The 14,616-nt window shown below is 40.0% G+C and overlaps 1 long non-coding RNA gene across 2 annotated transcripts in view; it reads left to right on the plus strand.

Annotated features, from left to right (window-relative positions):
* LOC126298588 (uncharacterized) overlaps nt 1-14,616 on the plus strand; it is an 856,921-nt gene that overhangs the window by 361,315 nt on the left and 480,990 nt on the right. The window lies entirely within an intron of this gene.

The raw sequence follows: 14,616 nt of genomic DNA on the forward strand, positions 1-14,616 counted from the left end.
CACGCCGATTTCATATGTGAGTCATTTCTGAGCAGCATGTCTTTCACCATTCCTGATGCGATACCTGGGGACACTGACGTCACCAATAGCACAGGGTGTATTGTTCCTAGTGGGACATGCGAGATGGGCCTAACTGTGCTTAACCTGTGAGACATGGCTAATCATGCTTAACCATCCAGTGTGACTGACACAATGCCGCAAAGTGCACACAAGTAGCTACAAATCATTGTAAGTGCATCTAACAATGTTCTCAATCTTATAGTGATGTCACAAGGCTATCTAAAATAAGAAACGAGTTGAAATTGTATAGTACCCCAGAAATACTTAACGTCCACAATCTTGAAGTCTCAGCTTGTCCGCATGGAATTTATTTTCCTAACAGAAACTGTTTACGAAAATAGCACATAATAACATTGAATCCATTCTTCCCCGCACTCCTAACGTGGCACCCCTATCCATCGCATGTTACCCTTCCTGCCCTAAACATGTGCAAATGTTCTCACTGCTATGTAGAGACTCCTATATCCCAACACAAAGGATGTCTTGTGAATGAATCGAGCATTATGCTTGGCTCTTATCGAACATACCCTCCAAATTATGATGCCACTGGTGTGGAAGCACCATACACCTTTTCTTTCTTTCTGCAGACGAGGCTTTTTTACACAGATCACCATATTGCATTGACAATTAAACCCTACAGAGTGCCACTACATTTCGTCAAATACAGAAAGAATCTTACTCAATTACACTGCTCTCCCACTGAGGACAGGAGGTTGAACATTAGAGTGTGAAACAGATCACGAACCCAGTAATATATCACCGCCTACAGTCTTGATGTAGTAAACATACAATTCATATCCTGCGGCATAGAAAATCACCCCTTTTACATCACTTGTACATATACTGTGAAGACAGACAGTGCCGTATATACCCCTCACAGCACTAGATATTTCCCTGCAAGGTCAGCGGTCATCCACACCTGGCAGGTGACCAGAGCACCCTCAGCAGACCGAAGTAACTCTCAGAACGGTTCTACAAATTCGGTCTCGCTTCCCCTTGGCATAAATGGGTTACTGTTTCTGGCCCGGACCTCATTGATTGCTAGCTTTTATACATCCATCCCTGGACTCAGCGACTACAAGAACAGATGTACTTTCACATTGGTTTGCGATAAGATTATACCATTTTCGCGGTACTTCTCGTTATCAAGCATATGGCAGCAGCCTACTGATCTCTCGCACAACATAATTCCCAAGACATAGACTGGAAATTATTTCTCTTAAAACGTCGAACTTTAGCGAGGTGGAGCGTGCTCTAGACCACTGAGTAACTGGAAACTTATCCCATGTGTGAGGACCTTTACAAGGAAAAAAATCGACAAAAGAAAAATAGAGGAAACTGATATTTCCACTTACTAATACCAATGTCAGTGATGTAACAGATTCCGAATCCCTATAATTTACAAAGTCAAATAACGTGTTTATCATGTCTAGAAAACCAGCAAATGTATCTTTCACCTGCTGGATGCACACATCACAATCAATGTTCCCTCAACTAAATAAAGGGGTAATAAAATGTGTAGAAGCAATGAACCGAACAATTTACATTGGTGGGAATAATAGCCCAGCACAAACACACGTCCATATTGAATCTTCTCAAATTTCCACGCGATCACGAAAGCTATCCAACTCATACTAAGTATTAGTTCGCTATTCTGTCGCCTAGAGGACGACAAAGTTAAATGAGCTACATTCCTATGGTCCAACAGACCTCTCCATTGAGACAGAGCCTACTGTTAATGGGAAACGTGAATCAGGTCCACCACAAGCCATGCATAGGCAAAATCATCCTAGAAAACCGGTCACGTATATGTTTTATCATTGTACTTACAATTAAATGTTACGATTGCAGTCTCAATTGAGCAACATTCGACAATGAGTGAAGTATCGGAAATACACCCTGCTGATGGCTGTGTCTCTGGAAATAGAAATATCTGCACCATTTTTATGACTTGACATACTCCTCCCTTTGCTATCACAGTATTCCACAGTCATCACCTCTGCACATGTCGGAGCACAAATACATGCTTTATAAGCCTGATGCTCAAGGTGAACCTATCACGAATCCCCTACTACTACTACTAAGTATTATACTTGACTAATAAATGATTCCACATTATACACAATAATACTGAGAGAAAATCAGCGGTGGGTAAACATGTCTCATAAGTTTTTCTTGCGAGTGTTACCACTGTGCCTTAGAAAGAGAGGCGTAATCAGGCAGATGTTAAAAAACCCAATCGCAACTGTCACAAGCAGTCTCGGTTCTACAGGTGCACACAAGTACCCACTTTAAAAGCTATACTGGCTTTATAAATCTAGGTATGGCATTACCTACAAATCACGTAGTTTTTCCAGACAAATACCCAGACAGTGATTGTAGGAGTGTATATTATCAGACCAGCAGTGAGGTTACACGTAACCCACTATGCAAACTCGTCATAAAATCGCTCAATTCTGAAAGTGTTTCAGCCAAGGAACGTGGTATGAAACCACTATCTGCAACTCCCTCGCGCCGTTAGATATTTCTCCTGTATGTGTAATGTATTCTGTCTCCTCAGAGGTTCTGCTCTATATCCCCTGAGTTATAGGCGATGAAAGGTTTGAGAAGGATCACAAAACAGTAGTAGGTGGTGTGCTGATTGGGGTTGTAAGAAATGCACACTGGCTTTACAGATCTCTAGTGTTACGCTGTATGCTAGAAATGATGTCTATGAATCAAGTCTCTCCATTCAACTACACACATGCATTGGATCCTATGGAGAAGTCCTCTAATGATTACAGTCACTAGTGAACCACATTTCTGGCACTCTCAAATCTCAAAACGAGACACCTTTCTCAAACCTGTCTGCTAGAGTAAAATTCCAACATGGTTTCAGTCAGTCCCTATGCACCTATGCAACCTACAACTGCCCCCAGTTCTGCAGCTTTGTGCATGTGCTCATTCCAATTTCAGTCAGAACTGAGCAGAATTCGGAGAAAGCCATATCTAGCACCTTCTGTGACCTGTGTAGAAACAGAATGGTCTGAGTTAGTGCAACAGAACCGTGTTTTGACCATTCGGTGGAAAAGGCGCATTATGATGCATCTCCAATCTAGATAAAGATACTACAATCCAAAGCACATCCGTGTCCATTCACATCTATCTCTCTAAATGCTATCATCGTTATTTTGCACCATCCAGCAAAGAAAAAATACGAACTATAAAAGCTACACTAACTTCACCTGATATAGAACTATCCTAGAGCTATTGCTGGTGCCATGACGCATAGCTGTGATGTGGGTCCGGTATAGAGAGACAGTCATTGCGATGCTTCCCAGAATAGCATTCCTACCAGGACACCCGGTCTCTTATTGAATTTACCTGTAAAACTGCTGCTGCTGCCTATGCGAGACAATCCTATTAAATATACAGCTTTTCATCAATTGGAGAGGAGAGTTTAGGGTATCATCACCGTACTGTAAGTCACAAAAGACGCTCCCTGTGTCGTTGTTTGAAACATTGTTTTCTAACATGCTTTGGACACTTCCATATACTTTGTTTTTCTGCCACGACTTCGATGTTTGTGCCAGGTCCAAAACTGACATTAAGACGCTATTATCCAAGGCCTCTCACCAAAAGCTAGACATCACACAATGTAAATTATATTGTTACTGTGGCTACCATTACACTGGACGATTTTAAATAAAAGAGAGTTACAACATAAGCATATTGTGGAGAGTTTTGCGGCATTGTGGATGATTTCCAAACTACAGTCCGAAAGTGATTCACGAGCTCTACATTTAAACTCATCTTTCATAGTAATGGAATAGCTGATGACTCTACGTTCCGTTTCGACTGATTCATCATACTACTGTCATGTATGCGATCATTGTTTCGGTGCTATCCACTCCAGGAGGTGATGTCCATCCACCAAAAGTCTATGTCCACCTGAAACAAGCAATGTCAGTCAGTCATTATGTGGTAACCAACAGCGTGCCAGTGGATGGTTGGAGTGGAAAAGACACCATCGATGTACTCTAATAATAAGCAACACAGTTGATAGTGCGAACAATTTTAGCAAGTTTAGAGTAATTTCAACGCCGACCATTGATACAACAGCATGTTTACCAATTTCAGCATCATAGCTAAACCACCTCTTCTCCACATCGCGAGTATCATTGCGAATGTGGATAGATGACTGTGTAGCACGTCCATTCATTGTTAATTCTCTGACACATACACCATCAAAGTATATCAAACAGCACTCTACATATTTCTAACACCTAGAGCATAGTGCTTAATTTACTATATATCTCTCTGCACATGAGAGTCACAGAGCATTCTCGCTGTGTTAGAGTAAAATTAGAGAGTGAAACACCCTCCTCGCACTTTCATTGACTAGACCGCCCTGCAGCACCGTTACCGATTTAATCTGCAACCAACCAGAAGTAGGCCGCGACACTCCATGTCTCGTGAATGAATGGAGCTTGCCAAGTACTCACCCATCGAAGTGCACAAGATTTCTCGAGATGCGCCCATGTCGAGGAGGTTAGCACTCCTTATCGATGTATAGTAGCAGATTTCAAAGTGGCGTGATATAATAGCAGACGGTTAAGAAGAACAAGAAATGGATGATTTTTACGCACAATGGAGCTCCAGATGGATGGAGTTCGACGCATTTTTACGTAAATCAACCAAGCTATCAACTCTAAAGTATTGTTATAGAGTCTAGGATCAGTACCAGGAACGTATCAGCAAGAGATAACATAAACACATGCACTCCTAAGACTACAACTTTCTGCACTGAAAACAGGCTACAATGTTAGATCGCGTACATTTCCGACGTGACCGCTGTATGGAATGTGGTGCTGTTAATATTCCAAAGTAAGTAATATATTTCAAGCAGATGACATACATCCTTCTTCACCGTTTATCTACGATAAACTATGAGGGTGAGTCAAATGGAAAATTTGAATTTGTAATAACAAATCGAAATTTCGTGCCGTTATCGTGTAAGTTGAGAAGCGTGCTACAAACAGCATACAGAATGGCCTGTAGGTGGCAGCACAGTGCAGATCCACACATACCGTCGCAGTATCAATATAAAGATTGGATTAAATGAGATTAGATTAATACTTGTTCCATAGATCATGAATATGACACTTCGTAATGATGTAGAACGTGTCAGGTTAATGAAAGATGTCTGTACAAGATATTACATTACACAAAATATTGCATGACACTAATGCTTAAGTTAGTTTTTTTCCCTCCCTTAATTTATATCTAAAAATTCAGCCAATGATTAGAAGGAGTTGTCATCTAGAAATTCTTTTAATTTATTTTTAAATGTTGGTTGACTATCTGTCAGGCTTTTGATGCTGTTTGGTAGATGACCAAAGACTTTTGTGGCAGCATAATTTACCCCCTTCTGTGCCAAAGTCAGATTTAGCCCTGCATAGTGAAGATCATCCTATCTCCTGCTGTTATAGCTATGCACACTGCTATTACTTTTTAACTGGGCTGGATTATTAACAACAAATTTCATAAGTGAATATATATACTGTGAGGTTACTGTGAGGATCCCTAGATCCTTAAATATATGTCTGCAAGATGACCGTGGGTGGGCTCCAGCAATTATTCTGATTACACGTTTTTGAGCAATGAATACTTTTCTACTCAACGATGAATTACCCCCGAATATGATACCATATGAAAGCAGTGAATGAAAGTAGGCATAGTAAGCTAATTTACTGAGATTCTTATCACCAAAATTTGCAATAACCCTAATAGCATACGTAGCCGAACTCAGACGTTTCAGCAGACCATCAATGTGTTGCTTCCAGTTTAACATCTCATCAAAAGATGGCCACCCCACTAGCGACTGGCACCAGGGAAGAACAGAGTTCTGCTATTCGGTTTTTGCGTAGTGAAGGTGTGAAAGCTATTGAAATTCGTCGACGAATGATGGTTCAGTTCGGAGATGCATGTTCGTCACAGCAGCAAGTCTACGAATGGAGAAGGAAGTTCGCAAATGGTGTGACTTCAGTGGAAGATGCTCCTCATCCAGGTCAGGCACTACGAGTTGTGACTCCACAGAACATTGCAACAGTTGAAGCCATAATGAAGGAAACTGAAAAACTGAAAAACATTGCAGCATGTTTACAGATCAGTCATGGGTCAGCACACTACGTTGTGCGTGATGTGCGCCAGTTTCACAAAGTGTCTACAAAATGGGTTCCATGGCAGCTGGCTCATGAAATTAGAGCACGACGTGTTGATTCTTGTGAAGAACTTCTTCGGCACTTTGAACAAGAAGGTGATGGCTTTCTTGCAAAAATCGTTACTGGGGATGAACCCTGGATTCACTTCCACAAACCGGAAACGACGGGAGCGAGCAAGTAATGGCGCCATTACTTATCACCAAAACCAAAGAAGTTTCGAACAGAACCATCAGCAGGAAAGGGTATGCTGACTGTCTTTTGGGACGAAAAAGGCGTCATTTTGGAGCATTATACGCCTACAGGGACCACTGTCACCAGTGCATCATACACAGATCTCCTAAAAACACAATACACACCGGATTGCATTTTTAGTAGTTCAGAAATGGCTCTGAGCACTATGGGACTCAACTGCTGTGGTCATCAGTCCCCTAGAACTTAGAACTACTTAAAGCTAACTAACCTAAGAACATCACACACATCCATGCCCGAGGTGGGATTCGAGCCTGCGACCGTAGCAGTCACATGGTTCCGGACTGCACGCCTAGAACCGCGAGACCACCGCGGCCGGCCTTTAGTAGTTTATGTACGATATATGTGAGTAATATGTATGAAAATACTCATTGGAACCTTATTCTACGTAACAGATAGACTGATTATTTAATTTCTGAAAATTTTGGTTATGTGTTGTTTATAAATAGTAGAAGAGGAAGTGAGATTTCTGAATAATACTGTTTTATTCGTTGTATCAGATGGAATCTATACTCAAATAAATGTAAATTTTGTTTCAGTTTTCAAGCGTAAGTTATCCAATGTAGAATTCGTGATCACGATTATTAAACCTTCACACCTGTCATTGTTGTAAGACGAACGATACTGGAGTTCTATAATAGTTCATTTCGCAGTACAGACCCCTAAAACTTAAATGGGTCACTGTGCTAATCTGAATGTGTTACATTTTGTCTGTATCCCTACATTAGCAATCCCAAGCCAGAACGATGTTTGCAACATCATAAGCGGGGAAAAATGTTGAATCTTTCACTAAGACAGTCTCTGTCTGTTATGCTAAGAGCAATGTAGACCAGTGTTCTTGAAACTTATTTCCGTGTTTCGCAGAACTAGGAAAATTTCTTAGAGGACTGGCTAAGACGGAAACAAAAGCGAAAGCGAATACTGGTAGCACTTTACCTACTACATCCCATGGTATAACTTTTTCATGGCGTATTTTTGATATCATCATTACTTTTCTCCTGGTTTCCTTCCATACATTTTAGTCTTCTTTCTCGACAGAAAATAACACTACTGTCGTGACTTTTGGTCGTACCAACTGCTAAAGAAAGATGTGAAATAAACGTCGTGCCGTGCCGTGATTGATCGTGTGAAAGCTCTCATACTCTTTCACGTGCCACTAAAAAAATTTGGTCATACGACTCCAGAATCGATGTACGTTGTATCAGCAAAAAAGAAAAACACAATATTAGACAATATTGTTGGTGTGGTCGTAGTCACCAAGAGAAAAGTTGGTGATTGACTGGCACGAAAATTTCGTGGATTGGAACCCATCCGTGGATGACAGTTTGAGGAATGTTGGTCTAGTCTAGACAATGCATTTTTTTTTTTCGTTTGTCCAACAGAGTTGTTACTGAAAAGTGGAATCTCTTCCAAATTGGTTTGTATACTTCTCAAATAATAAAAAAGCCTCTCTGGTCATTTTTTGTTGACATATCCTTAGTAGCAAATATGGAGAACAGCTTTACATTCCTTGCATCATGCACGCAAAGAAAATGACTGTTATCTGATGTATACATAAAAGTTAATCTACAGTAACATTTGACAGTGATATGTTAATCGTGAAATCAAAAGGTGACGAAAGCACATAACTACTTTTAGTTTACACATACTTGACCTATAATCTCCTCTTCAACGTATTTACAGAAATATTTACTACTTTTTCGGATTTCCTGATTTGCAGCTTTACAACTGCAGAATTTCTTTGCAGGATCTGTTATGTCAGGAGATTTCATTACAAGCTGAAGACAAACACACAAAATTTTCCTAGTATATGCATAGTTGATTAAAACGAATTTGACAAAAAAAACACACATTTACCCTGTGAACAAAAGCCCATTCAATTATCAGTTTATAGAAGTAAGAAGTTATTTCTGCTTCCTAGTCTATTATTTTATTAGTAAACATTTTTACTAGGATATTATTATTTCAGAATGTCTGATGGCCGTCAAAGGCTGTCTGACTGTCAGTACAAAAGGAGAAGGTTGGAAAGGCAATACACAGAAACAAACAGTTATTTACAAGGTATCTCAGGTGGGCCCAAAACAACGCAATATGAAGCTCAATCATCAAATCCGGATGGAGAGAAAGGCAAATGAAGATATATTACTTCACGATAGTGGTGGTGATCAACTAAAGAAGCGTATTTCCAAAGCAACTGTCAACTGAATGAAAGTAATTCACTGTCCTGGAGGTCGAATCCTGCATCGTGGCCTAGAGATTTAGGAAATGCAGAGAGACGTTTTTGGTGACACTTGGTCCACCTAAACCTTAGTATGATTATAGATTTCCGTATCATGTCACTGGTCGTAAATTTAGTTCAGAGTATTATATTCTTCTTTTAAGGATTGGGGAGCAAGTCACAAGAGACAGGTCAGTTTATTCTATTACCAAAAACTGTATGTATTCTGTTGCAAACTTTTCGGCTGCATGTCTAGTTTTCTTTCAAAAGAACGTTTTATGACTTGGAAACACATCACTGTGGTTAGAATTCAGTCAAAAGTTAAAAATCAGTCAAACTGTAAACTCAGCTGCTTAAAGAGTCAATAATGCAGAAATAAATCACTGGTACCAAGTGCTGCTACGCATAGTATGAATCATTCAAATGCTTGGTAAAATTTCTTTAGCTATTCAAGGCACAAGCGACAAGCCCTTTCAGTAAAATAATGGAATTTTTTAAGAAATTGTTAGGTTACTGTCTGAATTTTTTCCTGTGATGGAGGAACACGTTCGGAGAATGCTTAGCAAGGTGGAAAACAAAGCTTGGAAAAATATACAAAATGAAATGATAAACCACCTTCATCATACTATTAAATCTCACATTACTGATAACATTAAAAAGACCAAATACTATTCAGTAATTTTGGATTTCCCTTCAGATGTAAGGTGGAACAAATGACTCTTATAATCAGGTATGTTTCGATTATCAAAGCCTATTCTGATGAGTTGGTGAAAATTAATGAAAACTTTTTAGGGTTTCTTCCAGTTGGAAGATCTATGGGTGAATAACTTTCAGAAATTTTAATTGAAGAGCTTCTTGAAGTGAGATTAGATGTACAGGGTATCAGAGAACAAAGGAATGACAATGGAGCTAATAAGTGGGGTGGTTAAGCAGGAGTGCAAACTAGGATTAGGAACTTAAATCCAAGAGCATTCTACGTACCTTGTGCGAACCACTTGCACGACCTAGTGGTTAATGATACGCCAAAGGCATCCTTGGAAGGTGCCACTTTCTTTAATATTGTCCAGAATATATATATATATATATATATATATATATATATATATATATATATATATATATATATATATATATATATATATATATTTATTTGGCATCTACTTTTCGCTGGACGAATCTTCTGAAACATGTTCAAGAATTAACTTTGAATCATTTAAGTGATACTAGATGAGATAGTAGAATGGAGGCTTTATAGCCTCTAATATTTCAGATTGAAAATGTGTACAACACTTTGTTAAGCATTTTCGAACATGATAATACTGATAATTCATTAAGCGAAGAAGATTCAGGTTTATTAACTTGTAATTTATTACGGCTATAAACTAGTTTAAGTTCTTAAGTTCATTAGGAGTAGTAGCAAAGCTTCTCCGGTAATCTACAGATGGCAGGCTGGTGTGTGTGTGTGTGTGTGTGTGTGTGTATATGTGTGTGTGTGTGTGTGTGTGTGTGTGTGTGTGTGTGCGGGAGCACCCTTAGGGATGGATTGCTGCCCCCCCCCCCCACACACACACACACACATGCACAATATTCGCCTGCGAGTTGTAGGCGCCTCAAACGCCTTCGCTTATATACATGTTCTCAACACTGAAAGAAATTCACCGCAGAAACGTCGCACTGAGATTCCTACATGCAGAAGCAAATAACTAAACAGACTACATCGCTAATGAATTATTCAATTTCCACTATTTTCGCTCCTTCTGTAAATTACCGGCTTTCTGATCAAATGAATTAAATCATAAGTTGCTCTCAAGCTAGTGACGAGGAATTGCGGCAGCCCGTAACCACAGAGTCTCGTTCTACGTGGTAGCAGCCCGTACTTTTCTTTTCATCGAATTCAACGTCCTCGTCGTCTAAATAAGAAGCCATTCTGCAAATCCTGCTTTTAAACCCTCTTGCTGTAATTACGTCATTGAACTGGCAGAGGGCAGAACATTATCTATTATAGATTCAAGGCTCATAACTATTTGGTGTTATCAATCCAGGTTTGGTGAGTAAGGTCTGTTATGCATGTGTTTGATGCATGCACAAACGATACTGTACACTGCAGTCAGCGACTATGTACCAGCTCCTATATCTTCACACACGTGTTCCTGTTAGTGAAGACACGACTCTTAATCTGCATTATCGCAGCAGTTTTTTTATTACAAAGTGATCCCAGTTGTACAATAAAGCTACAGGACATAAATTAACCCCTCAGGACCTATTCCAGTAGACCAGACACCCCCACTCTACAAACCTAACTCCAAGGAACGGCTGTCCATGACTCTGTCTCTCGTCAACAACCACACAGCTCTAGCAATTTTCCGTATTGTTTTTATTTCGGCTATAAACTAACAGTCTCTCTCCTTGGAGAGTTGTTCGAATATCTGGAGCGCCAGAGCTCCTTATGCCCACTATTTTATTATCTCCCTAGACTTGCATTGTAGCTCAACCTTCAAATTTCTGTGTCGATTTTCTTTCATGACTCTGAATTTATAATTCATATTTCAACATGTGAGGTAGTCTGGGATGCATTGTGGATAGTCAACTGTCATTCTGTTTATGTATTTCATACATAGTAGTTCATTAGAGCTACTTTATGCCTATTACTTATGAATGTGATGTGTCAATAATCTGTTCATTTGTGTTGTTCTGTAGAAGCAGTAATAATCATGATAACGCGATGAATGAGCTAAGTTCAACTCTCAGATTGGTGATTCAATGAGGCGGTGGTTGTTTAAACACCTGTGTGAACATTGCTCATTCATACAAACCTACAGAGCATCTATACGTATTTTCATACAACAACATCCGAAGACGATTAATTTATTCATTCAACAATATCCTGAGGCATGCTTCAGCTTCAGGAATGTAGTGGAAAATGAATAAGGACTATCTCTTATTAGAATATGGTTAAACCACCATTGTTTTTCCGCTGAGAACGTCATAGTGTTAACCTTATGACATTACCAGCAACAACTAAATTAGCAATGTTTCGATAATCCCACTCCTCTGTAAGTATACTTATTTGACGTTGATTGCGCAATGGAAAGGTATCGGACTATTTTTGTTTCTCTACGGATTTCCACAGAAAGGATGCAGTAGCAGAACAAACGGGAATCGAACCAACGTTTCTTAGTAATCAAGTAAACTGTAATAACTTTAAAGGAAAGGGTCGGCAGCCCAATTAGGCCAAATTGTACCAAGTATTAGCATTCCTAATAAAGAAAGTTAACAATTGGGATTTACATGATATTAAATACTTTTTTTGCTGATAAGATACAAGAGAGTAATGTAATGTAAAAAATAATGTGCCTGTGATTTGACATGAACTGCACAAGAGTAGCATTAATACGTCAGGCGACAGCTGGCTCTCAATAGCACTTACATTGCAGTATATTGCAGTAGGAAGCTAATGATCATTATAGGTAAATGATTACTAATGGTGGACCACTTCTAATTTGGACAAGAGATTATTTTATCAGTTAAGTACTGGAAATTGCAACCACTGAAATAGTTATCACGTAATTGTATCTTTTGTACTGACTGTTATTTCCATTTCCCAAGAAACATTCTCTTCCTCATACAACTTGGATCAGATGGGAGATGTGGTACTTGAATCTAGTATAGTATGAGTAGCTGTAGATACAAGGGTGAGTCAAATGGAAACCTTAAATTTCTAATAGCAAATCGAAAATTCGCGCTGTTATCCTGTAAGTTGGTTACAAACAGCGTGCCGAATAGCCTGTAGGTGGCAGCATAGTGTAGATCCACACATATTGTCGCAGTATCGGTATTAATATGGCCGTCCCATTTGCAACAGAGGGAGGAACAGAGTTCTGTTATTCGATTTTTGCGTAGTGAAGGTGTGAAACCTACTGAAATTCAAATAGCTCTGAGCACAATGGGACTTAACATCTCAGGTCATCCGTTTCCTAGAACTTAGAACTACTTAAACCTAACTAACCTGAGGACATCACACACATCCATGCCCGAGGCAGGATTCGAACCTGCGACCGTAGTGGTCGCGGGGTTCCAGACTGTAGCGTCTAGAACCGCTCGGCCACTCCAGCCAGCACCTACTGAAATTCATCGACGAACGGAGGTTCAGTACGGTGATGCATGTTTGTTACAGCAGCAAGTCTACGAATGGATTAGGAAGTTCGCAAATGGTGTGACTTCAGGGAAGATGTTCCTCGTCCAGGTCAGGCACTACGAGTTGTGACTCCACAGAACATTGCAGCAGTAGAAGCCATAGTGAAGGAAAACCGCAGAGTGATACTGAATGACACTGCAGCATGTTTACAGATTAGTCATAGGTCAGCACATACATTCTGCATGATGTGCTCAAGTTTCACAAAGTGTCTGCTGGATGGGCGACACAGCAGCTGGTTCCTGAAATGAGAGAACGATGTGTCAATGCCCGTGAAGAACTTCGGCGCTTTGAACGAGAAGGTGATGTCTTCATCTAGATCTACACCTACAAGACTGCTCTGGAATTCACATTTAAGTTCTTGGCAGAGGGTTCATCGAACCTCAATCATACTATCTCTCTACCATTCCACTCACGAACAGCGCGCGGGAAAAACGAACACCTAGACCTTTCTGTCCGATCTCTGATTTCTCTTATTTTATTTTGATGATCATTCCTACCTATGTAGGTTGAACTCAACAAAATATTTTCGCATTCAGAAGAGAAAGGTGGTGACTGAAATTTCGTAAATAGATCTCGCCGCGACGAAAAACGTCATTGCTTTAATGACTTCCATCCCAACTCGTGTATCATATCTGCCACACTCTCTTCCCTACTGCGTGATAATACAAAACGAGCGTCCCTTTTTTGCACCCTTTTGATGTCCTCCATCAATCCCACCTGGTAAGGATCCAACACCGTGCAGCAATATTCTAACAGAGGACGAATGAGTGTAGTGTAAGCTGGCTCTTTTTCCTTGCAAGAACTGTTACTGAGGACGAAACCTGGGTTCACTTCCACCAACCAGAAACGAAGATATCGAGCAAGGAATGGCGCCATTACTCATCACCAAAACCAAAGAAGTTTCGAACAGAACCATCAGCAGGGAAGGTTATACTGACTCTGTCTTGGGTCGGAAAAGACATCATTTTGGAGCATTACATGCCTATAGGGACCACTGTCACCAGTGCATCATACACAATTCTCCTAAAAAATCATCTGTGGCCAGCAATCAAATAAAAGCGACGTGGATTGCTGTTAGCAGGTGTCCTTTTGCAATATGACAATGCAAGGCCCCACACTGCCCATACAACAGTTGCAACAATCACAGACCTGCATTTTGGGTGTCTTCCTCATCCACCATACTTACCAGAGCTTGCTCTAAGTGATTTCCAAATGTTTGGATCACTCAAAGACGCAGTGGGAGGAAAGAAGTTCCGTTCTGATGAAAGGGTACGCCACGCTGTACATGAGTGGTTGCTCGGAAAAGTAAAAGAATTTTTTGTCTAAAGGAATTTATGCAGTTTGTAAGAGCTGGAGGATTAGCATTGAGCGTGGGGGAGATTACGTTTAACAGTGATACAGCTTTGTACCACTTCTGCACAATAAATAATATTTGAAAAAATATTTAAGGTTTTCACCCTTGTATTTGCTTACTATGGTACACACAAGGCATAAGAATGAAGCTGTACTTCTTGAGTACTGTTATAATATGTGGTCGGTAGTGACTGGATGCATTGGAGTACAATGCTATACTATACTACTATACCGTCTGATTAATGTGCTGTTCTATCTCGTACATAAGAATAATACTCACGAAGGACAGTCTCCCTCCATCCAATGGACACCTCACACACAAAATAGCAGGATTAAGA

This window comes from Schistocerca gregaria, chromosome X, assembly GCF_023897955.1.
Source record: "Schistocerca gregaria isolate iqSchGreg1 chromosome X, iqSchGreg1.2, whole genome shotgun sequence".
Classification (NCBI taxonomy): domain Eukaryota; kingdom Metazoa; phylum Arthropoda; class Insecta; order Orthoptera; family Acrididae; genus Schistocerca; species Schistocerca gregaria.